General features: G+C 41.1%; 1 long non-coding RNA gene across 1 annotated transcript; it reads right to left on the bottom strand.

Moving 5' to 3' along the window:
* Positions 1-519: 519 nt before the first annotated feature.
* LOC121440698 lies at positions 520-24,108 on the bottom strand. The gene is made up of 3 exons (XR_005973380.1): positions 24,079-24,108; positions 6,431-6,537; positions 520-534 (listed from the first exon to the last, which is right to left on the bottom strand). It is a non-coding gene; the product is annotated as an uncharacterized LOC121440698 (long non-coding RNA).
* Positions 24,109-27,307: the final 3,199 nt, after the last annotated feature.

Raw genomic sequence — 27,307 nt, 5'->3', positions numbered from 1 at the left:
TCTTTTTTTAAAAAAATTTTTTATTGAGAAAAAAAAAAGTTTCTGCCTCCTCCCAGCCTCCCATTTCCCTCCCCCTCCTCCCACTCCTCTTCTCCTCCCCCCACTCCTCTCCCCCTCCCTCTCCAGTCCAAAGAGCAGTCAGGGTTCCCTGCCCTGTGGGAAGTCCAGGGTCCTACCCCCTCCGTTCAGGTCTAGGAAGGTGAACATCCAAACTGGCTAGGCTCCCACAAAGCCAGAACATGAAGTAGGATCAAAAACCCATGCCATTGTCCTTGGCTTTTCATCAGCCCTGATTATTCGCCATGTTCAGAGAATCCGGTTTTAACCCATGCTTTTTCAGTCACAGTCCAGCTGGCCTTGGTGAGCTCTTAATAGATCAGCCCCACTGTCTCAGTGGGTGGGTGCACCCCTCGTGGTCCTGACTTCCTTGCTCATGTTCTCCTCCTTCTGCTCCTCATTGGGACCTTGGGAGCTCAGTCCGGTGCTCCAGTGTGGGTCTCTGTCTCTATCTCCATCCATTGCCAGATGTAGGTTCTACGGTGATATGCAAGATATTTGTCAGTATTACTATAGGATAGGGTCATTTCAGGTTCTCTATCCTCAGCTGCCCAAGGAACTAACTGGGGACATCGCCTTGGGCACCTGGGAGTCACTCTAGGTTCAAGTCTCTTGCCCACCCTAAGGTGGCTCCCTTAACTAAGATATGTGCTTCCCTGCTCCCCTATCCAACCTTCCTTTATCCCAATCATCCCATTTCCCCAAGTTTTCCCCATCCTCCCCTTCTCACTTTTCTCTCCCCATCTCCCCTTACCCCCATCCCACCCCACCCCCAAAACTAGTGTCTTTGGTGTTCTCTCTGTGTGTCTCTCTGTCTCTCTTTCTCTCTCTATCTCTCTATCTATCTCTGTCTCTCTCTCTTCCTTGTGTGTTTCTATGCTTTTGGTGGACTAATTTCTGTGGACTAAATTCTTTCCTTTCTTTTACATGGGAAAAGCTTTAAAAAGTGTCACCAAACCTAATCAGCTGATTGAAGGACAAGTTAATGCTTGACTGTAAATCTCTAATGTATGTTAGGAAATCAAACAACAGATAAAGCATTCGGTAAATGTTCTTTTATGAATATTAAAATATTACTTTTTAAAATATGCCACAGCGGCGTACAACCACCTGGAGAGCTGAAACCAATACTTAAGAAGTCTCTTCAGATCAGTGGAGGTAAGAGTAATCATGAATGCTTGCTGCTACTTCTCTAGTTTCAATAGCAACTTAATTCATTCAAAAAAGGAACAAAGTAAATAATATATAAACGTAATTTCATTTTTTAAAATTTGCCTCCTAATGTTCTTCACATTCAAAATTATTTAAGAAATGATTTTCTGAGAAATTTCAGTATCAAACTATATTATCTGAACCATGTTTGCTGTCTAATGTAGAGGGTCTGAAAGACTTTATTGAAAAGAGTCAGCATTATTGTAATGTGGGTGACTGTCCTTTACATTATTTCCACACTAAATTTCCTTTGTGGTGACGATGGTTGATGGAGGTCTCCCACATGCTAAGCCTCACTGGCAGTCCATTTGTTGTGGGACAAATGCTCTTCCTCAGCCATAGGGAATGCCAAGGAGGTTATACTGCAGTTCCCATACTGTGAATGAAATAAGCCAATATTTGCTTTATTCCTTTGTAGAGGGCAGGCTGTTAGCATGCAGTGAAAGCTGCTCACTGAAGCTGTGTATGTCTGGACACAAACGTTTCCTGTGAGGTACTACTCCCATGGAATTGCTGCTTGGTCCCCACATTTCTTCCATCCTTCTCACCCTAGAAATACAGTTCAGGGTGCATAGCTACTGCAAGGGGCTTTCCCATAGCTCTTACCATGGGAGGTGATAGCAGCTAGTGCTGAGCTTCTTTGCACTGCCCATTAGCAAGGGACCAGAAGCTAGAACTGAGGGGCTTCTGCATCTTCCTCAGAAGCACTTGAGGAGAGTACACACAATGCCCTCTCTCTCTCTGTAGCTTTGCCAACCTGACATCTGGAAATTCTTTGCCCTTGGTCTACCAGTGTTTCTTAAATTTTGCTATGCTGCAAAGAGTGGTCCTCATAGACTTAGCTTCCTTGTATCTAGAATTTTCATCTTCAACAAAATAAGTTCAACTTAATCTTTAGAGAGGCTCTTTTCACTTCCATGTAAGATGAGTACGCTCACTTGCAATTCTCCTTACACCACTAGTCCAGAGACAAATCCAGCAGCAGTAACACTGCCACCAATTAACACTTCAGCTTGTGATATTGATTCTGGTTAAGATGTCAGTTTCTCTGTTTGATAATGCTCATGATCATAGGTTTTTTGTACACCAATTTATTATTAATATCGACTTTTGATAAAATTGTCTCTGTGTTTTAAACCTACAAAGAAGTGTAAATTAAGAGTCATCCTTGTATTTATTGTCTATAAATCAGTATTTTACCTTGAAGGCTACACAGATTTAAAGTATATGTAATAACGAAGCATTGGCCGTGGCATTCAATGCTCTTTTTTCTACAGTTGCTTATAACATATTTTTCCTTTCTACTCTGTAGATAATGGAAGAAATCAAGACCAAATCTCACTCGGGTAAGAATGTCTGGATTTTAAATATAATGAGTATGTAGAGAATATAAAGTTTAGAAGATGGCACCATGTTTTCCTCTGTGTAAGACAATTTTAGCTTCTTGATTATTTGCTAATTAAAGCTGAATTATGCCTCAGATACAGTGTGCAATGCTGTTAGGACTCCCTGTCTGTGGCGGTGATTCAGCAGATAAAGTGTAAATGGGAGGATGGGAGATGGATGCCCAGGGTCCACATGAGGCCTGTTGGTCTTGTGCACTTCTAAAATCCTGATGAGCTTTGGTGAGATTGCAGGTGGAGACAGAGCATCCCCTCACATTTTCTGGATGGCTTGCCTGGATTGCTAGCCTGGGGCTTGCATTCATGAATGAGATTCAGCCATATAACTAAGGCTGAGGGTGAGGGTCAACACCCAAGTCTGTACGCCAATCACTACACCTACACACTGGCACGTATGTATCTGAAATCACACATACTTACATAACATGCCATGTACATATATGTAAAAATATTAGTTTTCAGGCTATTAATCCTGTTTACTAGTATGTTTGGGGCAAGTTGTCTGCTGGGAAGAGTGTGGGCAAAACTCTCCCAGACTTTGCTGAGAGGATCACCTCAGAATGGCCTTATAGACATGCTTTTGTTCAGCAGGTTTATTTCCCTCTTAATGAGTTCCACCTCTGTGGTGAATCCCAAGGTAGGTGGAAGTTAGAAAAAGAAAGAGTTTGCCAATCAGAAACCCTGAAATTTGGAACTTTTAGCTGTAGTTCAGATGAAGCAAAGCTGAGGGGACAATGTTGCTCTTCAGTGTCCTATAAAATGACTCAGAAATACCCTTGAGTATAAAGAGTTTCAACATATGCATGTGGACACACTATCAAAACATAGCTTCAAGGCCCCAAAATATGGTGACTTCTGAGACTGATGGCAACTTAATGCTTAGGCATAGAGTACATTTCATGTTTTCCCAAAGCAACTCCTTGGGAGAGAGTGCTATGAAATGAAATGCCTAATTTTTTTTTTTTTTTTTTTTTTTTTTTTTACAAAAAACAGGCTATGGTGCTTTAGGTTTGGGGGAACAAATGAAATAGGAGCATTAAGTGCACGAAACAATCAGTTACTGCAACCATCATAACAAGTGTGTGCAAAACTCGCCATTCCTCCCTCTTATGTGTTTAGGTGTGTGTGTGTGCATGTGTGTGCATGTGTGTGTGTGTGTGTGTGTGTGTGTGTTGCATGTGTGCATGTGCCTGTGCCTGTTGCATGCTTTGCATATTTCTCTGTGCAGACATGAAGGAAAGAGGAGGATATTGGTGTCTTGTATCATTCACTAACTTATCCACTTGACATAAGATATCTGACTGACCCTGGAGCTGGTCTGGCAGCCAACAAGCCCAAATGGTAGCCTCTCTCTTCTACCCACAGTACTGGGGTTACATGTGCATGTGTCCATGCCCAGTTTTTTATGTGGATGCTGAGGATTCAAACTCAGGTTGATCTGTGTTGGCAGCAAACATTCTTATTGACTGAGCCATCTCCCAATCCACTGGCTTTTTAAATTTTCATTTTAAATAGAACTATGAGTGAGTCTTCACTGAATGTTTCATAGATTGAGACAAGTTGAAACTGCCAAAGCAAAATTTTTTAAAACGGGGGTCAACATTGAATTACAAATGCAAAAATGTCACTTAGTGCACAGATAACAAATCTTTCAAGAGAGATGCTCTAAGGACCAAATTCACCCCTCACTGCATGTTTTTATTCTAAAGGCTCTCTGAAAATCCTCATGTTACAACAGAGGACAAGGCCACCAACACTACTAAGGTAAAATTCTCCTTTGTGAAATTTGTTTCCTTATGAATTTTGTTAAAATGCAGCAGTACTCTACCTATCACAGTTTTATATGGAAATTTGGTCAGAGAAAAGTGTTTGGTGTCAGTGAACCATCCTTTATATAAATTCCAGTGAGCAGTAAGTCCTTGCAGATAGCGGTGGCCCAATAAGAGAATGAACTGGAAACACAGGGAGGGGAAGATTGAATGCAGTTCTCATATATTAGAAGATGCCTGGTGCTTGATCAAGGATGGTTTGCAGAAATAGATACACATTAGACTGATTTTAAAAACAACTGTGGAATACATCTGAATACATTTTAGAGGGTCCAGTCATTGTAGTGGTCCAGGCATCACGCAGGTGCCTTTCTCTCAGCATAATGGCAGGTGGGTTTTCTCTTCCTTTGGATATTCCTATTTCAGGATCACAGATAAGAGCATCTCCTCTGTTTGTCTCTTTTCTTCTATATTTACATTAGAAAGAAATTTAGCTATTTGTAATCTGTTCAACCGAGTTTTCATTATGAAGAGATTACAGTGTGTTTTCTGTTTGATTCCACTAGGAGGATATTGACAACTCTTCCTCCAGGTACACGGTAAGTATTTTTCCCCAATTAGCCAGCAGTTGTAGATGTGAAGATTCAATTACCATATAGTAACACTTTGGTTTCTGGATATTTGCTCTGTATTTGACAATAATATACACTCTGATTATTTGTATCATGTTCACCTTTATCATGTTCATATTTTAGGGTTATACTTAGCATTTATGTGTTCATAGTAAAGTGACCTCATTACTGTGAGCTGCTGGAGGTTAGGAATCCTGTTTGTAACCTGGAGCCTTAGAGTAAGGGTTGTGTGAATCAGACATTGAATATTAATGACTTTTGAATGGGTCTCAGCAGAAAAATGGGTTACTATAAAGCAGTTTCACAGATCCTATGATATGGAGGACACTAGTGAGAGTTTATTTATAAGTGAAAAATAATATGGATTTTGCCTCCCAAACATAGAAGAGAAACACTGATGATAGGGGGGCTATTAAAATTAATAATCATCTCATATAATATTCAGAAATTTTAAAATATAGTGAGTTCAGTTTAGTCTCAATCACAGGGAAAGGCCAAATTTCTCAGTTCATGATTTTCTCAATCTAGCTAGTAAGGAATAAAGTAGCTTTGATATTGTGCACCCCAAATCAAGAGTTCATTTCCTAATCAAACTAGGAAAATTGACCCTCTGTCTTTTCATTGCAGATCATACAGAAACAAATTTTGTATTCCAAGAAGATCGCTGCAATGAAGAAGCAGGACCAAGAAGGTCTTAGCAAATCAGTAATGGACCTAAGTACTCTGGGAGAGACACTGCCTGAATTCTCTAGAAAGAAATCATGCTTGATGGTAATTCCTATTAATTTAAAAAGTAACATATTTGCCTATGAGAATGTTGACTTTGTGTTTCTATGTCTGTATAGTTGCAAATCATGTCAGAGAAGACAAAGCCTTGAACATATCTTTCACCTCCACCATACTCTCATTCCTATGAATACCCATGCTAGCTTGTCCCCTTCTAAGACAGTAGTTCTCAATATTGCTTATACTGTGAACATTTAACACATTTTCTCATGTGGTGATCCTAACTGTAAAATGATTTTTGCTGCTCCTTCATAACTGTAATTTTGCTAATGTGATGAATCATAATGTTGATATCTGTGTTTCCAGAAGGCCTTAGATGATCTCTGTAAAAAGGTCCTATGATCCCCAAATGGGTTCACAGGGTAAGTGATAGCAAATTAGACTATGGAAACAAAAATCAGAAAGTGAGTAACTTTTATCACAGTTGTGGCGGACTCATGAAATACAGAGAATAAAAAATAAAGACTCCTGGAGTCATAACTGTCAACATAGTGCACATAACATACATACAATGTTTTAAACTGATTTATTTTATGTGTATAAATATTTTGCATGCATTCTTTCCATTCACCTTGTGTGTGCTGCCCACAAACATCCAAGACAGCATTCAATCTCCTGGAATTGGTGTTCCAGATGGTTGTCAGCATATGTGTGGGTGCTGGAATCTAGTTCAGGTCTCTGCAAGAGGAACAACTGTCATAAACTACTGAGCCATCTTTCCAGTCCCCAGAATGAATATGTTTGATACACAAATAGAGAAGATGATCAGTGGAAATGAGTAGTCAGTCTCAGGATGTTTGCTAACTTCCTAGTCCTAGGCCACTTGACACATTGAAATCCAGAGAACACAGAGGCAGCACAAAGAGCAATAGGAGGCTGGGCATGTTGGTGCACACCTTTAATCCCTGTATTCAGGAAGCAGAGTCTGGCTGTTCTCTGTCAGTTCAAGGACACCCTGGTCTCTATTTATTTGAAGGATGGGGGGAGGCAAGGAACATGTGCACCAAGCAGAAGTGTGGTAGTCAAAGGATAATGTATATAGGGCTAAGTTTTCTCATTTTAGGCTCAGGTATCATTTTCAATTTATCAGTCATGCTGGCAAGTGCCTTCATCCATTGAACCATCACACTGGCTCTCTGATTTACACTTGGACTGAAATTTTGTAGCACTCACACACACCACCAGCGCCACCACCACCACCACCAAACAAGAGAAAAAGAGTGACAGAGAGAGAAGGGATATCATGTGTTTGAATACATTGTTACCTTTTAGGAGATTGGTTAACCTTTGGGACGGGATATGGTCTGGTTAGCAGAAGGTTGTCTGTGGTGGGTCTTAATGGTTATCATTACTTCTGGAATCAGTTCTGAGTTGTCTTCTTCCCTGTCTACCAGCATGTGAGAAGCTGTGACCATTGCCACAGACAAAGCTTCCCTGTTTGCTTTCCCTACTTCAACTGCTGCAGGGAAAGTCAGTCAGTTAGAGCAGGGAAGGCAAACAGTAGTTCCCTGTAGCCGTGAGCCTTCCTCCCTTGATTAAATAATCTCTGTCAGATATTTTGTCACAGCAACTATAAAAGTAATAGCCTTCTTTGTTTTTTATTTATTTATTTTACTTTTTCTTTTATTCTTTAAGACACTCTTTTCATTTTACATACCAATCCCAATTCCCTCTCCCTCCCTTCTGCCTGCTCTCCCAACTCCCCACCACCCCACTCCCCACTCCCCCACTCCCCATTCATTCCTCATGGAGGATGAGTTCTCCCACAGGGAGTCAACAAAGTCTGTCATATCCCTTGAGGCAGGACTAAGGCCATCCTCCCTGTATCTAGGCTGAGCAAAGTATCCCTCCATAGGGAATGGATTCCAAACAGCCAGTTCACACACTAGGGGTAAATAAATCCTGGACCCACTGCCAGTGGACCCAAAAAACTGACCAAACCATATGACTGTCACCCACATTCAGAGGGCCTAGTTTGGTCCTGTGCCAGTTCCCTAGTTGTCAGTCAAGAGCCAGTGAGCTCCCACAACCTTGGGTCAGCTGTTTCTGCAGTTTTTTTTCTATAATCGACCTCATATTTGATCACAAGAAAATCTCAACAGATAAAAAAAGTGGAAATGACCCCGTGTCTTATTGGATCACCTATGGGTTAAAGTTAGAATTCAGCAACACTAATGGCAAAACTCCCATATACTGATGGAAACTGAACAGTTCTCAACAGAATTACCCCTGGATCAAGGAAAAATAAAGGAAGCCTTCCTAGAATTTAATGAAAATGAATGCACGACATACCCAATTCTTTGGGATACTTTGAAAGCAGTACTAACAGGAAAATTCATGGCACTCAGTGCCTACATAAAGAACCTGGAGAAATCTCACACTAGCATCTTAACAGCACACCTGAAAGCTCTAGAACAAAAAAGGAGTCTCACCCAGGAGGAGTAGATACCAGGAAATTATCAATTTGAGGACTAAAATCAATAAAATAGAAGCAAAGTAAATGAAACAAAGAGTCACTGGGACAAAGAGATGGGTTTTTGAGAAAATCAGCAAGATAGACAAACCCTTATTCAAACTAATCGAAAGAAGGAGAGACAAAATCCAAATTAACATAATCAGAAATGAAAAGGGGGACATAACATCAGACACTGAGGAAATCCAGAAAATTATCAGGTCATATTTCAAAAATCTGTATTCGAGAAAAGTGGAAAATGTAAAGGAAATGGACAATTTTCGTTTGTGTTTTAACCCTTCAGAAGGTATAAAGCAAGCAGAAGAACTCGCTCTGTTTGTATCCCCTACTTAACCAATTGCCAGTTTCCATTACAAATGGCTAACAATTAGCTAGTTACCTTGAACCATCTAAATTCAACCTTAGGAGAGACAGGGGCAGACTTGACATAATTATTACACATAATAAAACCATTAGTAACTGTAATTTTAATATTGTCAGAACCAAACTCAAATGCTCTTTCTTTTAAGCCTAATCCAACTTGGTTTCTAAATTAATATTAGCTATTATGTATGATCAAAGTGAGTCATTGGTCAAGGGTGGTCTTAGCAGGGAGACAGATCTCAAGTGATTTTAATAAACAGACATTCAGTTGCCAGACATCTTCCAAGATTTCAGTGAAAAATCATTAGCATATAAATTGACATGATTAATACAAATGTAAATTTTAGACTAATGTCGAAATTTTAGGCTGATACAGAAAGTAAATGGCAATGTGATGAGTGTGGCGACCATGGAGTGTTCCCCTTGGCGTGAAGGGACCAACATCTTGGATATGCAAAGGATTAGAATACAAACCACAATATACAAACCACAATATCACTAACAGAAATGAGAGCTTAGCATATTCTTGAGTCAAATAAAGTGAAAGGGCAGTTGTTTCTATGCTTCAAAGATGTGACTGAAATAAAAACAGACATCACTTTTACGACGTTAGATTTGCATAAAACCATATTAATACACGAATTTTCCAGAACCCATTACCTGGTGATTGCAGTGTAATGAGTATAAAATCACCACCTGATCTAGATAATGTCAGTTCCCCAGGCTAACAGAATACTAGGCAGAAGTCTTCATGAAGAGCTACAGTCAGACACGCTGATAAATGACACAGGCTTCAAAGGCACAAAGATGATGCTTAGCTTAGGAGAAAGAAAAAGCTCACATCACAATGAGTTTTTCTCCATCTGCATTCTGAACTGATAAAAACCAATCTCTACCTCTATCTCTGTTTTTTTCTCCTCTCTCTCTCTCTCTCTCTCTCTGTCTCTCTCTCTCTCTCTCTCTCTCACACACACACACACACACTTCTTTTCATTCAAAAGCTAGAACACACACAGAGACACAAACACAGACACAGACACGCACACACACATATGCCAGCAGTTCAGAGCCCTTACATTGCAATCCTATTGATCTGAGTTCCATCCCAGAGAACACAACAAACAACAAGTGTCTCACATATGTAATCTCAACACCCCTAAATCCTGATTGGAGGCTGAGAGAGTAGAACAGCTCTGAAACCTACAAACCAGCCAGACTGGAACACACAGAGGCACAGAAACATTGAGAGACCCTGTCTCACCCAGTGTTATCCTCTGCCCTTCACACACACACACACACACACACACACACACACACATGCATGCACGTATACACACACGCACTAGCATAGCACAAACTGGCATGTTAATTCAAGCACACAAGCAAACACACACTCCAATAGTAATTTTTAGGATGATACAAAATTGATTAGTCAGATAATAAATGGTGTCTATATATTCATGTGTACTCTGTTGTGTAACTAACATATAAGGAAAATATTTTCAGGGTCTTCTCAGTCATCTTCAGTGTTTCTATTTTCCATGTGACATGTGTCCTGGAAAACTATACTTGTACCATGTGGCCCTTTCATTCCCTTTTTATAACTGGCTTAAGCATATTTAGTTAATGATGAAGCAATGAGTGAAACATATGGCGTGTGAAAATGTGTCTAAAGCTCACAAATCTCGAGCTTTGATGTGTTCACACTCATCATTCTCAAGGAAACCAATGAACTGAACATTTTCACATGATGCCCTTGAGCAGTTTGGACACACATGTAGCATGTGTACTTTCTCATCTGTTTTCCTTTACAAACAATGCTTTTCAAGCTATTTTGTTTACCATCTCCACGCTACATTGTTTGAACATGTTGGGTAAGCTTTGGAATGTTTGAGTTTTACACATAAGTAGCACAAATCCTCCTCAAGCCTGGTACAGAAAGGTAAACATAGACTGCTAAGTCAGGAGGCTCCCTGAGATGTCATGAATGATTAAGGCCTAGCATCATTATTTGTAATTAGAATAAAAGTTGGGGAGGCTCCCCTTCTGACAAACAGCATCAAATACATTTTCAAAACTGCCACTTCCTAAATGTATCTGACTAAATCAGGTGGTGTTCTTTGTATCCTATCTAAGCAAACATTATGGAATTGTCTCAACTCTTTTGGCATAATCCACTGCGAAATACCCCTTCATCCCTTCAAATGCATCCTTCAGGCTCTGTCCATGTCATTGGATGATGGTTAGATTATTTTCTATTGCTATAATAAAACACCATGCCCCAAGCAACATCTAGAAGGAATGGTTTATTCAGAGTGTGGCACATGGTTCCAATGGGATACATACAATTTTATCACCACCATGATTCAGGCTGGCAGGCATGGTGCTGTAGCAGCAGCTGAGAGTTACATTTAACTCTATACAAGAAACCAAGAGCTCGCTAGAAATGGCACCAGTCTTCTGAAACCCAAGACCACACAACTCCTCCACCAAGGCCACACCTCCTAACTTTCCCCCCAAATAGTTCCACTACCTGGAAACCAACATTCAAATATATGAGCCCATGAGTCTGTTCTCATTCAAGCCAGCACAGAGATGCTGGAACAGGCCATCGCATTCATCAGCCGTATATAAAAACAGTCATAGCTAAGGAGTAAGAGTTTGGATGGCATCTCCCAGAACCCTTCCTTCAGCCCCATAGTTTCCATCTGCTGTGGGTAGTAGCACACTTTATTCATTCATTTCAAAAGTCACCCTCACTATTCTGTTATCCCGGGAACCTAATGGGCAATTGTGAAAGCCATGGGGAAAGCAGTAGTGTGGTGCAGAAGAGAGAGGTTCTTTTTGTTTCCAAAACCCCCGATTGTCACATTCTCTTAATCTGGATGGAATGTAAAATCATTGTCATAAAGACAGGAGAGGACACATTGTGTCTTTTTTTTCTGTCTTCCTATTATAGAGAGGTAGCAAAGAACAGAAGAAAAGAAGGCATAAAGCTGAGCAGGTCCTCTTTTAAGATTCTCAAACTCTGGGCCTTTGACTAAACCAGAATGGAAGCAAAAGTTTCAGGATATCAGTGATTATAATGATAAAATTAGCCTGAGAAAACAAACATTTGGGAACTTTAAATCAAGACCCTGACATTAACAGATAAGCTCTAAAATGAACAAAAATAAGTGAAGTTTTCAATGAAATCTAACATCTCAAAATTTCCCTAAAGGTTGAAACAAAGAAGGAAGGTTTCCTTCCTCTATCCAATATGCATGACATCGTGCCCCAGCCTCCTGCCCATGCCAATGTGACATCAACTTCTCAAGTTAGTGAAAGAGGTGACAATCGTCAGTCATGTGAGGATACTACTGTTAACACCACCAGCGTTAGTGAAAGAGGTAACAATCTTCAGTCATCTGAGGAAAGTACTATTAACACCACCAGCATTAGTAAAAGATGTGACAATCTTCAGTCATCTGAGGAAACTACTGTTAACAACACCAGCATGGATCACACACCTTCTCTAGGTACTTATACTGGGCATGCAAGGGGGAGAACACATGCTATCCCTGAGCTTGCTCCTGGTAGCCACGCTGGTGACACCATGGACCCTGTGCAACATTCTGACCCTGTTCTTGATACCTGCTTAGAAGAGAACACAGTGTCTTAGCTTCACTACTGACCAGGAATCTGCTCTTGTTTGTATCCCAGGTGACGCGTTGGACCCTCAGAATGCTTGTATGCGGGTTCTTGCTTCAAGTACTGCTGACTGCACCAGCTATGCAGGAAATACTCACTCCAAGGTGTTTTCAATTTGGGCAGCAACCACATCCTTGCTCCTCCTAACATTGTCAATGTGGTTGCTGCAGTTGGTGGCTTTGACGATGCCATGGGTATGGAACCTAATTTAGAAATCCTGCACAGTTAAAGTTACAAGGAGCTTAACAAGGTAAGTTAGACCACACCAATGGCTTAAAATAGATAAATATTTCTGTGCGGGAAATCCAATTCTCTTTGGCTCTAATATGCATGATGATAAATAAATTTCATACTTTGTATAGGACTCTTTAGATATTATCTATAACTAGAAAAAATGATTATCTTTTCTAGTCATATTGACAATGCATCACATAAAATTAACAAAATCAGTTTAGTCCAACCAAACTGATCAAGTAAAGTTGGTAAGCACACAGTTGTCTCCCATGCTGAAATGAGGAAATGATTTTCACTCTTAATGTGAAACTTGTATTTTCTGAATGGCTAAGCAGGGAAATGTAACTGTTAGATATTAGTTTTTATTTTTCTGTGTCCATACACTGTGACTTATGTGGACAGCATCGTTTTGGAAACAAACACCCCAAAAGAAACAACCCCTGAGACTAAAACCAATGAAACAAGACTCCACACTCTCACCATTCACAAATACAATGATATTCATCGTGACATGACACTACATAGGATTCTACTGGTGATGCCTCTGTTACTGCTTATCTTGACGATGCCACCAATGATGTTCTTGATACTACTGATAATTCTTGCTTTTCTTTTTAGTTTCTGCTGAACAACCTATGAGGAGCTCCTGTCATCAAGTGACAATTTGTCAGAAATATTTTTTGAAGTTTTCTTTCACTTTATTGTTTGAAGAATATTTTCAGTTTACTCTTTGACATTTTAATGTATGTAATTCAGATCATCCATGTTGCTCATATCTTCCCCATCTCTGTCCTCAGCCTCCATCCCATCCCCTAACTTGTCCTCAACCCATTTTTGTATCATTTATCTTAAGGAGTAAGACTTCCAGTAGGATCCCCCACAGCCAAGTGCATGTGGACATTATCAGTTGGACTAATTGAGTTATTAAAAAAGGGAGGGAGACATAACATCCATCTTTCACCACTTTTGCAGATAAATTACATGTAGTGTTTTGTTCCTTGAATTACTGGCCAGGCATTAAAATATTAAATCTTATCTGATTCTACAGACCTTATTATGCTTTCAGAACATGTAAAGCTTGCTAAACTTTCATTCACCTATTTAAACATGTACTATACCTGCATCCCCAGAGAGATGACACAACTCAAGGGGATACACAATTCAATAGGAATTTGACTTTATCTAGTGGAACATACTGATAAATTCTGAAAGATAAACAAAAACACTTTGCTACTTGGACTTTCTCCCTTAGTCCTTGATCAGAGGTCTCCTAGTTGTGCAGAATTCTAAGGAGATTAAAGAGCTGTAATGGAGAGTTGAAAGGAGCAAAGGGTCAAAAATATTTCCAAGAGGTCAATAAATTCATTATTCTGCCATCCGATAAAATATTGAAATCAATTTCTTCCTAGAATGAATTTTATGAGATTTCCAGAAAATGAGTAGAGTTGTTCATTTGTAACAAAAGATGACAAATATTAGATGCCGAGTTTGCCACATCTTTATGAATACAAATACAGATATGTATGGATTCCTTGGCACCCTATTGTTCAACATTCTGGAATTAAAAATTCCACTGAGAATTGTTGAGGCTAAGAGGCCCAGCTAGGGCTAGAATATAAAAATCAACATGGCATATGTCTGTGGGGGTTTATATATGTACAATTAAAATACCTAATCTTTTAAATGAGCTCAAATTTATTCAGAATGCATGATTTTAAAACTGTGTTTTTGAGGAAGCATGTGGAATATATTGCAGGGGAGGAAAGAATACTATCAAAATATGTCATAAAAATAAATTATAATGTATTTCTGGTAGCATATAATAATTTAGTTCCTCTTAGTCCACCTCCTTTTGTACTATTCTAAAAAAAACTATTAACCTGTTGTACATTATTTTGAAAGATTAAAGATATAAGACACCTATAAAAATGATGTTATTATGATGTTATTACATTGGCTCTCAAGTGACAATCTGTCAGAAATATTTTATAAAATTTAGAAAATTTCCTCATTTGGACCTTGGGAGCTCAGTCCAGTGCTCCAGTGTGGGTCTCTGTCTCTATCTCCATCCATCGCCAGATGAAGGTTCTATGGTGATATGCAAGATATTCATCAGTGTGGCTATAAGATAGGACCAGTTCAGGCACCCACTCCTCAGCTGATCAAGGAACAAGCTGGGGACATCTCCTTGGACACCTGGGAACCTCTCTAGATTCCAGTCTCTTGCCAACCCTAAAATGGCTCCCTTAATTAAGATATATAATTCCCTGCTCCCATATCCACTCTTCCTCAATCCCAACCATTTTATTCCCCCAAGCTTTCCCCACCCTTCCCTTCTCACTTCTCTCTCCCCTTCTCCCCTTACCCCCACCTACCCCCCACCCCCAAGCTCTCAATTTTTGCCTGGCTATCTGTCTACTTCCAATATCCAGGAGGATAACTACATGTTTTTCTTTGGGTTCACCTTCCTATTTAGCTTCTCTAGGATCACGAAGTATAGGCTCAATGTCCTTTATTTATGGCTAGAATCCACTAATGAGTGAGTCCATACCATATTCATCTTTTTGGGTCTGGGTTGCCTCACTCAGAATAGTGTGCTCTATTTCCATCCATTTGCATGCAAAATTCAAGATGCCATTGTTTTTTACCGCTGAGGAGAGAGAACATGAGCAAGGAAGTCAGGACCGTGAGGGGTGCACCCCCTGTGATGGTGAGACTGATCTAATGGGAACTCACCAAGGCCAGCTGGACTGGGACTGATGGAGCATGTGATCAAACCAGACTCTCTGAACATGGCTGACAAGGAGGGCTGACTGAGAAGCCAAGGATAATGGTACTGGGTTTTGATCCTATTGCATGTACTGGCTTTGTGGGAACCTAGGCTGTTTGGATGCACACCTTCCTAGACTTGGATGGAGTGGGGAGGACCTTGGACTTCCCACAGGGCAGGGAACCCTGACTGCTCTTTGGACTGGAGAGGCAGGAGGAGGGAGGATGAGGGGAATGGGAGGAGGGTAGAAGGTGAAAATTTTTAATAATAATAATAAAAATAATAATAAATAAATAAAATCCATACTTACTCTCAGAAAAAATAGAAATTTTAATGTTAAATATTTCTCTGAAAATTGATACAGTATATATTGAATTTTGTATATAAGTTTTTAGTAGCTTTTCATTAAAATGTGCTATGAAAATATTTTAAACTGCTTCTTTGTATTGTACAAGCTGATGGCATGACCTCTTGGTGACATGTTTAAGGAGAAAGCTTCTATTATAGCTATCAGAGATAGAACAGACAGCAGCATATCAAATCACACAGAGCAGAAATAGATGTTGGCTGAACATAGTCAACTGCACCTGCCTGTGATAGAAGCAGAAGCAGAGCAGAGAGGCAGATGGAGAGAGACAGAAGAGGAGACACAGAGAGAGGGAGAGGAACATAGAGACAGGAGGAGACAGAGAGATAGGTTTAGAAAGAGAATGAGAAGCTGGGAGAGGGATGCTTCTGAACTAGAGGGAGTTTAGGGTAGGGAGCAGGGTAGAAGACCTAGAACACGAGCATGGACTCTGACATGTCCAGTGGGTACTGGTGCTACTGAAGGACCTGGAGGCTAGTCTGTACCTTGTTATAGTAATAGATAGTGACCACAGATAGTCAACTTTTCCTACTGCCAGTGATAAGAGAAATGACCCCTTTGAGAAGAGGAAGTAGCTTCACAAGAATGTTGGATTTATCTACGCTCCAGAAATCTTCCAAAAGTCCAGGTTGAGCCCATTTCTGAGTATCTGGGCCTGCAATTCCAGTTTTGGAAACTGGAGTTCAATGAATTTTAGTGGATTTTCCAAGGCACAAACCAGTCATGTTGAGGTTTCCATACTCACACTGCTCTCACATGAGTAAAAACACCACCTGAACTACTCTATTGGCCTTAACATCCATAGAGTTAAACTGTGGTTGTTTACCTGCATTCCCTCTTTACTTTTTATGACATTTCATCACCAGCACATATTAAGTGAGCAAAGTCCCTCACTGAGAGTGGAGCCTTATGAGCCCCTTCCTGTGTATGATTATCATTGTGTCCTGGACATCATTTCACAGAAACAATCTACAACCTCTGCCTCTCTCTTCCAAAGTGGTCCCTGAGCCTTGCAGTGTGTTGTAATTCAGATGTCCTGCTGAGGTCTGAGAACTGCACAGTTATGTATTTTCTAAACTTTGGCCAGGTGTGAGTCTGTGCAGTCAGCAGAGTCCACTTCCTAAAGAAGCCTCTCTCATTAGGGATCACAGTTGCTCAAATGTATAGGTGTCAGAGAGAGTACGTAGAAGGCAGCTTGATGCCATGTACTTTTAACAAAACAACAACAGAGGGCCTATTGTGTGGATTCACCACATCAGTGATTAACTCAGAGTCACCAATACTGCATCAGCATGGCAGTAAGGAAATAAAAGCACTTCCACTGGGAGTCATTTCCAGGTTTGAATTTTCTCCATGTTCCCCGTCTTCCCTCCAAATCTGTGCCTTTCTGAAGAAGTGTGTCTGTCCCTTTGTCTGATTTTGTGTGTGTGTGTGTGTGTGTATGTGTGTGTGTATGTGTGTGTGTCTGAGTCTTTGTCTGTCCCTATGTCTGTCTGTTCCTACATGTGTCCCTATGTGTGAATTTGTGTGTCTGCCCCTTTTCTTGCTCTCTCTTTTATTGAATTTCCCCGTAAGAATCACATGGGGAAGGAGTGGGGTACTTTACAGAAATCATTCACGGAGTCTTACAAGGGATTAAGGTAGTGAGCACAACTAAACCCAATTCACCCAGACATAAAAAAAAAATTACAAATACCATGATTGCCCAGTAATGCTGCTGTGCCCAACTGTTTTGGTGGATACTCATTTAGAAGTGTTTTTAACCTCTATGTTTGCTCTTTTATACAAATGATATACATGAATTGTTCTGGATCAGGGGCACAGAAGAAGACATAATTTAACATTACAATTAAGTATTAGTTTAGTTTGTAAAAGGCGGCTATTATGAAGACCAAGGAAAGTGGTGGTAATTGTTACATTTTTCTCTTAAAAGTTGGATAAACAATCAATTTGAGTACACAGTAGGATAGCAGCCTTATGTTTTAAGTGACCTCAAGATATGTTATGAACTCTGGCTGTGATGTCAAGCAAATGTTCCAGTCTCTAGAATAAGACATATTTTCATATTACATCACCATGGCCTCAGTCATTGGGCTCTTAACTAAGTTTATAAAACCAGCCAAGAGTTCCCTACTGTGTGGTAGACCTAAAATCAAATCACAAATTTCATTGTTCCTATAAGAGTCAACACACAGAGAATATCTTGCCAGGCAAGTTGTCACACGCAGGGTCACACGCAGATGGGTAGAATCATTGCCAACTTCCCTCATCCAGTAGCTTGCACAGAAGTTCTAGTACTGTGAAAGCTAGCCAGCATGGACACAACATGACCTCTAAATGTCCTCTATCCCAAGTGTGTAGTGTGTTCAGAAGAGTCCTACAATCTAATTCTCATGTGTAAATGAGGACATTGGCAAGAGCTTGTAATGTTTGACAGGAGCCCCCCCTTGCTTCACAGCTCAGAGGGAACTATCCTATAGTATTGGGGTCTTTGTTTAGTAAACTTAATCTTCTGGGAGGAACATTATCCATGCATGCAGGGCTCCTTCATTCAGTTGTTTTACTTAGGCTTCCAAGGATGCAGCTTCATTCATTAGGCTTGGTGGCAAACTACGGTCCATGTATGGAGGTCAGAGGATCATTTTCTGGGTCATTTTCTTACCTTTTACTATGTGACTTCCCAACATCAAACTTAACATTATATGGTTGGCATCAAGAACCTTAACATGCTAAACTTAAACAACTTAAAATGTAATATTTGTCCAAAAGAATTTTTTCCTCCATGCATACTTTTGGTTACCCCTTTCCCCAACACCACACTTCTTCCATCCCTGGTTAAACCTTTCCACTTGCAACATTCTCTCACCCCGTCCACAGTGCATTTCTTCTGCCATCCCACTCCCCTCAAGGCCTGTTCTCCTCTAAGGATCCATTTCATGCTTTCTGGCTTTAACAGGTTTTCTAAATTAAAAACATTAATCTGAGAATTCAAAGCTTGGAACCACATGTAAAACAGAAGGGACACAGAAACATTCAGTCCATACAAAGAACCAGGGACATCATTGGCAGTGTGACAGATCCCTAATTACCAAGGCATGTGGGGCAAGCTTAAATTCAAGGGCATTTGAGCCACACCCTCATCTCATTTGACCTAGGACAATCCTTACCACAAACAATCCAGGACCACAGCATGGCATGAAGCAAGACAAGGACCCATTTTAATGACCAAGCAACATGGCCATGCCTTAATACAAAGAATGTATAGGGTGCTCCAGATCTTATCGTGACATCAGATATTTTTTTGCCAAATAAGATGCTATATTGCTTGAAATTTTTTTTGGATATCTAAGCTGTGAAGAACAAAGAAACTTTGGAGCATCAGAGGAAAACAACATGAGAGAAGGTGTTAAAATGGACTAGAAGAATAAATCTTGCATGAGCGAATCAGGAGCAAAACATCAAGAGTAAAGATAGAGTTAGAATGAGAGCTGGAGAAAGCAGGGAGGGTAACAAAGGGGCATCATGAAAGCACCATGAGAGAATAAAGAAGGAATCCCTCAGAATAGGTCTGAGTGTACATTTCCTAAGCCCTCAGATAAAGAAGTTTCAGTTTGTGCTACACTGTGGACTTCCCTTCAGTGCTGTCAGCAGCCTGGAAGCTGGTTCATAAGACTGTTGCACGCACCTTGCAGTGCACGCGCCATGCTTGCTGGTACAAGTGTCAGTCACACAGGATATGCACCATGAGTGCTGCTGAGGTTGTGTCGGCCTCCTGCAGTGCATGCAGTGGAAGTGCTGGGCTACTGGTTTGCATTTGGGGCAGTGCATTCACAGTGAGTGGTGGGATATAGACATGAACTTCTGACGTACCTGCCCCATGAGTGATAGGTTAGCTATGTGAGTCTCCATCATACATAAACCATTAGTTCTTCAGTCTCGCTCAGTACATTCACATTATTGCTGGAGTTTAGGCATGATCCTCCCCCAGCACATGCACCATGAGTTCTGTGAGACTCATCTTAGTCTCCCACAGTACATTCACATTCAGTGCTGGTTTCCACCCATAAGCCCACAATAATTCATGAACAATGAATTCTTGGTTTTAAGTAAGAGCATCCAGCAGGACATGAACCATGAGTGCTAGATACAACCATGATCCCAGCACATTAGAGGGAAGCTCATGCTTAAAATCCAGCACTCATTGTGAATATTATGTGTGAGACTCAAACCAGTAACTGAGCACAAGTTGTGTGTGTACAGCAAGGGTCTCATGCCTATATCCAAGCCTTCATGGTACAAGCACTATCGTGGGCTCGTGGTTGTATCCCAACACTCAATGTGCATGTACTGTGGAGGGCTTACATGTTTCCAACCACACATGGTGGTGTACTATGACAGGGTCATAATACATCCCAGCATGTACTGTGGTGCTGTTAGGTCTAGCTCTCAGCATTAATCGTGCATTTACAATGGGAACTGGACAGCTGTATTGCAGCACTTATGGTGACTCAAACCATCAATCCATCATTCTTATTGAAAATAGTGTAGTGGACTTGTGTCCTCAACCATGTTCTCATTGGAAATGTACTGTGCCATAATGAACTCCAAACTCAAGCTGCATGCACTGTGGGTGGATCATGCCAATAAGCTGGTATCCATTGTTCATATAGAATGGTATGCTTATAGCTATAACCCAGAACTGATACTGTATGTACTTTTGGAACGGATTTTCTATTACCCAGCATTCATGGTATAGGTACTGTTGTGGGCACATGGCTGTAACCCAGCTCTCATGGTACATACTGTGGGATGTAACGGCGTAAACGAATGCAGATAGATTGTAAAAATATATACAGCTTTAATGGGGAAATAGACTTACAGAACCACTGTTCTCATGGAGACCAGGAAAGCAGAAGCGAAGGCTGGGAGCACGCTGGCCAGATTTATAGGCAAACATTAGCCCGAGGCAAACACGCCCCCTAAGGTGTGGGACTGGGGAGGACGGCCCAGTGGTACCTCCTTGAAGGTTGAGAATTACTATTAGTAGGCACTGTGAAGGCAAATTTTTCTCTATCTTCTTTTTGTAAAGGTATAGTGAAAAAACAATCCTTTAAATCAATAACTATGAGAGGCCATCCTTTTGGTAATAAAGAGGGCAAAGGGATTCCAGATTGCAGAAAGCCCATAGGTTGAATAACCTTGTTGATAGCTCTGAGTCTGTCACCATTCTCCATTTTCCTGATTTTTTCTTAACCACAAATACAGGAGAATTCCAAGGGCTGGTAGATTCTTATATATGTCCAGCATCTAATTGCTCTTGTACCAGCTGTTCTAAAGCCTGTAACTTTTCCTCAGCTAAAGGCCATTGCTTTGTATTGGTTTCTCAGTCAACCATTTTAGAGGCAAGGCTGTTGGTATCTCTGAAGGGACATCAATTGCTTGTTCTTGAACAGCCCGAATGGCTGGTTTTCTCCATTTGTAATATCTTTTAAAATTATTCTCAGAAATATAGGCTCTAGAAGTAACAGGAATGTTAATTTGGGTATTCCATTGTTGTACTCGGTCATGACCCCATAAATTCATTGCAATATTGGCTACATATGGCCTTAAATTTCCTATTTGTTCCTCTGGCCCTATACATTCAACCCATTTCATGCTCTGCCTTACTCGAGATAGGGTTCCAATTCCCAGGAGCTGAACATTTACATCCTGAAGAGCCCAATACGGATGCCAAGATTCTGGGGTAATGATACTTACATCAGCATCTGTGTCTAGCAGGCCAGTAATAAAATGCCATTTACACACACTCTCAGCTTAGGTCTTTGATCATTTATAGAAGTTTGCCAAAACACATGTAACTCATCTTTCTGATCATTATTGCTTGTAACAGTGGGCATGGTGCTTCCTAATTGTCCTGACGAGGCACGTTCTCTGCAGTAACTGGAAATGACTGAACCATGTTTGCCATGGGGGCCTGTGAGGCCCCCCTCATGTTTCCCATCTGTATCAGGTTGCCTCGTCTATCTCTTGTAAATCTACATTCATTCATCCAATGTCTGCCTTTTCCACATCTTTGACATAAACCTGAAGGCTGAGTCCTTCTATTTCTGTTATTTCTAGAAGATGCATTATTATTATTTCTGAAAATCTGTTGTCTACAATTCCTTTTCATATGACCCATTTTGCCACAATTAAAACATTTGGTATTCTGGTGTCTCCTTTTACCATTGGAAATTGCTTCTTCTACCTATGCTTCTGTGCCATAATCAAATGTATCAACATTCAGTGTATGCAAGACCCATTCTTCTAAGGGCGCTGATCTGAGCTTTAAAGGCCCCAAAATCTTTTTGCTTTCCACATTTGCATTTTCATAAGCCAAAGACTCAATCATTATACGTCTTGCTTCTGGGTCAGATATCCCTATTTATACAGCCTTAGTTAGTCTTTGTAAAAAGTCACTAAAGGGTTCTCTCTGACCCTGTTTAACTCTGACAAATGATTCCATTCTCTGTCCTGGGTCTTGTACCCTGTCCCAAGCCCTTAAGGCTACTGTAGTACACATGGAGAGTGTGTTTTCATCCAAATTAGCTTGTTCCTGAGGGTCGGAAAATAGCCCTTCACCTAGAATTTTATCTAGGGAAATGTCAATTCCCTTCACTTTTTCCTGCTGTTCTAAAAGTCTAGCCTCTTGCCTGAATAAGCATTTCCATTTCAATTGCGGCCCACTCTCAAGTACCGCAGAGCTCAGCTGAAGCCAGTCCAAGGGGGTTGCTCTGCTTGTTGTGGCCCAAGATTTTAGCATCTCTTTAACAAAAGAGGCGTGCATCCCAAAAGTCATGACAGCCTGTTTAATTTCTTTGAGATCATTCATACAGACAGGCTCCCATGTATCTTCCTTGATGACCCTAGGGTTTCTGGAACCAATCACCTTCTCTGTTGTTATTACTGGAAAGGCAGGTAGAGCTGTAGGTAGAACTTTGTGGAAATTGTTCTGGAGGGATTTACCCACAGATGTAGTTAAAATTTGCCTTTCTACCCTTTGCTCTTCTTCATCAGAATTTAGAAATTCCTCAATCTTTTTCAATTCTATTCACCATTGCCTTCTGCAATGTCTATATCTCCTGTCCAGAATTATGTTCCAAAGCCTTCATTGAGGATTCTAAAGTATGAAGTTTGTCCATTGGAGATAACTTCTCATCTTTGACCATATTTTTTATGGCATAAAACGTGCCTTCTTGTATTGACAATCTTTCCGCCAATCTGTCATAAGCTTTAGACAAAATTCGATTGTCACATTCAGCAGTTTTGATTCTCTCAGTTAATGTTTCAGTTCCTACAGAAAGGACTGCTGAAGCTTACGATCCAAATCAGCTGTTCCTTCTTCCATAGTAATGAATTTCTCCTTAACATCAGCCTGTACCTTTTCTAAAATTTGCTCAGTTAACCGAGTCATGTTAAACAAAGATCTGTTCTCTTCCTGGAGAACTTCAAACTGATTCTTGAGAAGACTGTTGTCATTCTCAATAGTTTTTAAACATTCAACCTCTGCCTTAAGAATCCTGGATTCATCTCGTAAAGACTTTATCATATTTCTATTATCAAACCACATAGTACCAAGGAAAACTACGAATCCCAGAAAGATCCATAGATGTGGGGTGCTAGACACCTCTTGTAAAATCTCCCACATGGTACACTCAAAAAGGCTGTTAAAGTCCTGAATTGTAATGTTTTCAGACATTTTATTTATAAAAGAAATTTTTTTTTACCTGCAATGACCGGTTCCTGCCAGTGGTGGCGAAAGAGTCCACTTGAGTCCACGTGGAGAGCCAGTCTGAAGCAACTCAAAACCGAAATTTATTGTTCTGCCTGAGGAGTTAGAGTGGTCGCGGAAGGGGTCACTTTGAATCAGACCAAATCTGCCGCTGTGGAGGTTTTTGTTGCAAAACCCCAGGTACTTGAGCTATAGGGGTTCCGCTCCAAACGCCAAGGCAGGCAGGGAGGGGTTAATTGCTCCAGCAAGCAGGCGGGGTGGAATGGGTGTGTGTGGGCGAGTGTATCTCAGACTCGGCACTGGGGCCCGAGTCATGAGTCACGAACTAAAAAGCGGCACCCGGGAGCGTGCTGTGTTAGCTAGCAGGCTAAGCACTTGGAAGGTGCTTCCTGAGCTCCAGTAGCTAATCTTGCTCTCAAGGGTGAGCTTGCGCCCCTGTTCCAGGGCGGGGGCAAGATTGCCCGACATTGGACGCCAAAATGTAACCGTGTAAATGAATGAAAACAGATTGTAAAATATATACACAGCTTTAATGGGGAAATTAGACTTACAGTACCACGGTTCCCCCAGAGAACAGGAAGCAGAAGGGGAGGCTGCTTGCACGCCCAGCAGATTTATAGGTAAACATTCACCTGAGGTGGACATGCCCCCTAAGGCTGGGCTTAACCCTACATATACTTTTAGCTCCTTTATCGAAAATCAGGTGTCCATAGGTTTGTGGGTTAAAAAAACTGCTTCTTAAAATGCTAAGCACTTCTTAAAAACCTAAGCTGCAGCATTGTTATGGCAAATACGGCCCTGCCTGCTTGTTCTGCCCAGTCCATCATAGTGGAAGTACATTCACTGCCTCTGAGACTGCCAGGTGGAAGCCATGCTCACCATCTCAACTCTGGTAACTAGTTGGCCCACGCTGCTAGCAAGTAACTTGCAGCACACTGCCCACAGTCCCCATTTAAGTGCTCAGCCTCCTGAGAGAGCCAGAGTTCACACTGGAAGCATGGCCCATTTCAAAATTGCATGGCTTTTTCTGCTACTGTTGAATCAGGAAAACCTCTCATAAAGGAGCCACTGTGTTAAGCCATGCTTAACTCTGTTGTTTTGTGTCTAGAAATCTTTTTTAAGCTTTGTCAGGTTTTACGTTGGTGTGCCAAAAATTCTAGACACAGAAGAACTGAATTAAGCATGGGTTCTTGGTAGCAGCATTTTCTCAGGTGGGCTCTGTTGGCTAGAGGCAAGTGTGTCTCATTTAAGAGGGGCTTCCTGGTTCAGCTTTAGCTGCAAAAACCTTGCAGATGTTTTAAGAACACCTACCAGCAAACATTTAAATGGCATTTATGAATAGTCAACAGCATGCTTCTTGGTTGTGGCTTGGACCTTGAACTCCATAGATTTCTGGCAATAAACATGGTTCCAGACAATACCTCCACCAAAAGGCTAGACTCTCAGCAAGCCAAGGGATAAGGTGGATCCATCCATCAAAGTCACAGCACTAATCCTAACCATATTTCTTAGCAAATTAATGACTCATGTGGTTAGAAAATGAAAGATAAACAGTAAGGTTAGATTCAGACAAAGAAAAGCTCTAAATGATTTAGAGTATGTTTAAAAATATATGTAGGCTTGAGAGAGAAAATAAAAAGGATAATGTCCCTTAAAAAAGAGAGGGACAGAGAGAAGTTGGGTGTGGTGGCACACAGTTTAAATCCCAGAATTTGGGAGGCAGAGGCAGGCAGATCTTTGTGAGTTCAAAAACAGCCTGGTCTACAGAGTGAAATCCAGGACAGCCAAAGATACACAGTGAAGCCTCGCTAGTATCAAAAGACCAAAAATTAAAAATAAAAAATAGAGTTTTAAAAAAAGAAATAGAGTTCAAAATAAAGCCACATAAAGATAGAAAATACACAAAGAGTCTGGTACTCTTTATTATTGTGTTGTCTTTGAATTGTTTGACTGTGGAGGAAGGAGCAACAGCCGCTAAAAGACATTTAATTATAAATGCTGCTGGATTAATCCAACCTATATATTTTGAAAATGTTTTGACTTCAAACTTTAAGTCAAAAGATATGTCACTTTGGAGAAGAGGTTTTCCTTTTGTTTCCACAGGAAATGAGAGGCTGTGGATTTATTATGGGTTAAGAAAAAATTAGGTTTGATCAAGTAAGACCACCTGAGAAATCTCCAAAAGTAGCAGATAGCCCAGATATCTGAGTTCTACATCAAGAACAGTCTCAGTAGTCTTCGGGTTTTATGTGGTTTCCCACAAGGACTGGGTGTAATAATAGGAGCGGCGGGGCTGCGTCCCCAGCACCCCGGCTGCCCATATGCTAGCTTATGCCCGAAATAACAACACACAAACTGTATTCATTTAAACACTGCTTGGCCCATTTCTATCTAGCCTCTTCTAGGCTAATTCTCACATATTAATTTAGTCTATTTCTAAACATCTGTGTAGCACCAGTCTTACCGGGAAGATTCTAGCCTACGTCCATCCTGGGTCGGAGCTTCATCATGTGCATCTTCCCGGGAGCTGGGAGCATGGCGTCTCTCTGAGGCATCTGCCCCCGAGAGGAGAGCTGTCGAGTCTGAGCTCACTTCCTCTTCCTCCCAGCATTCTGTTCTGCTTACTCCACCCACCTATGTTCTAACCTATGAGGGCCAGCCAAGCAGTTTCTTTCTTTTTTTTTTTTAACCAATGACCTTCCTCCATCAGATTGGGCAGGACAGAAACCTCAGTCAACACCTTGCCATGCTCCCAGCCACCCAGGAGCACTTCAGTAAATGTAGGCATCTTTTATTTGGTCTAATATGGTCTGATTAGAATATTTGCATCAGCAGAGAGGCTCATCTTAAAATTATTTCTAATATATGGAGGTTTCCCACCAAGGGGTCTATTTTCCCATAGGCTTAGTGCCACTTGCTGCAAAACACCCTTCTTGCACACTCTCCACCAGGCTAACATCAGCTTTGACTCAGTGAGTTCCCCTTTTGGAGTACATGGCCTCTAGGGTTAGGGGACCCATCGCTTTTCAGGCTTTCCAATGAAGTCATGGCTGCGCTGGAAGTCTGACCCATGTGGCTAAATAGGGCTTAGCTGAGATGAGACGTGGGTGATTGGAGACATCCGCCACTCATTTCTTGTGTATGTGTACCCGTTTTGACTCAAGAGTTGTCCTAGTGGATACACTGTGATAGACTTGAGTCCCAATAGGCATGGGCTTTTAGATGGGTTCCTGTGATTCAAAGTCAATTACTCAAATGCCCGTCAGTGAGCTTTAACAAAAATCATTTCAAATTGGGGCTATCTGGCATCTAACGCAAAGCAAACAAAGCTCCAAAAGCCCATGGTTTCTGCTGCATGCTCCCACCCCACTTCCCTGCTTCCCCCCACTTCTATGTCCTGCTCCCCTCCCTGTTTCTCCTTCCCTGCTTCTTTGCAGCCTGTGGTTTCTAAATGTGTGCTCCTGTCCCCTTTTCTCTGCTCTCCTTCCCCACTCCTCCTTCCTGCCTCTAGCTGATTAATGATTCTCTAAACCAAATCTATTTACCTCTGTCCTTCCACTCTCCTGGCTTCTGCCACCTAACTATGCCAGGATTTTAAGTTGGCCAGCTGACACAGGTTCCCCTTAGAGTGTCTGCTAAACTACACCAGGATTTTAAGTTGGTCAGCTGACACAGGTTCCCCTTACAGTGTCTGGTAAACTACACCAGGATTTTAAGTTGGTCAGCTGACACAGGTTTCCCCTATAGTGTCTGCTAAACTACACCAGGATTTTAAGCTGG

The sequence above is a fragment of the Microtus oregoni genome, unplaced genomic scaffold, assembly GCF_018167655.1.
Source record: "Microtus oregoni isolate MIOR12 unplaced genomic scaffold, Mior012 000070F_ref0000104, whole genome shotgun sequence".
Lineage (NCBI taxonomy): Eukaryota > Metazoa > Chordata > Mammalia > Rodentia > Cricetidae > Microtus > Microtus oregoni.
This window is presented reverse-complemented; position numbering and strand designations above follow the sequence as displayed.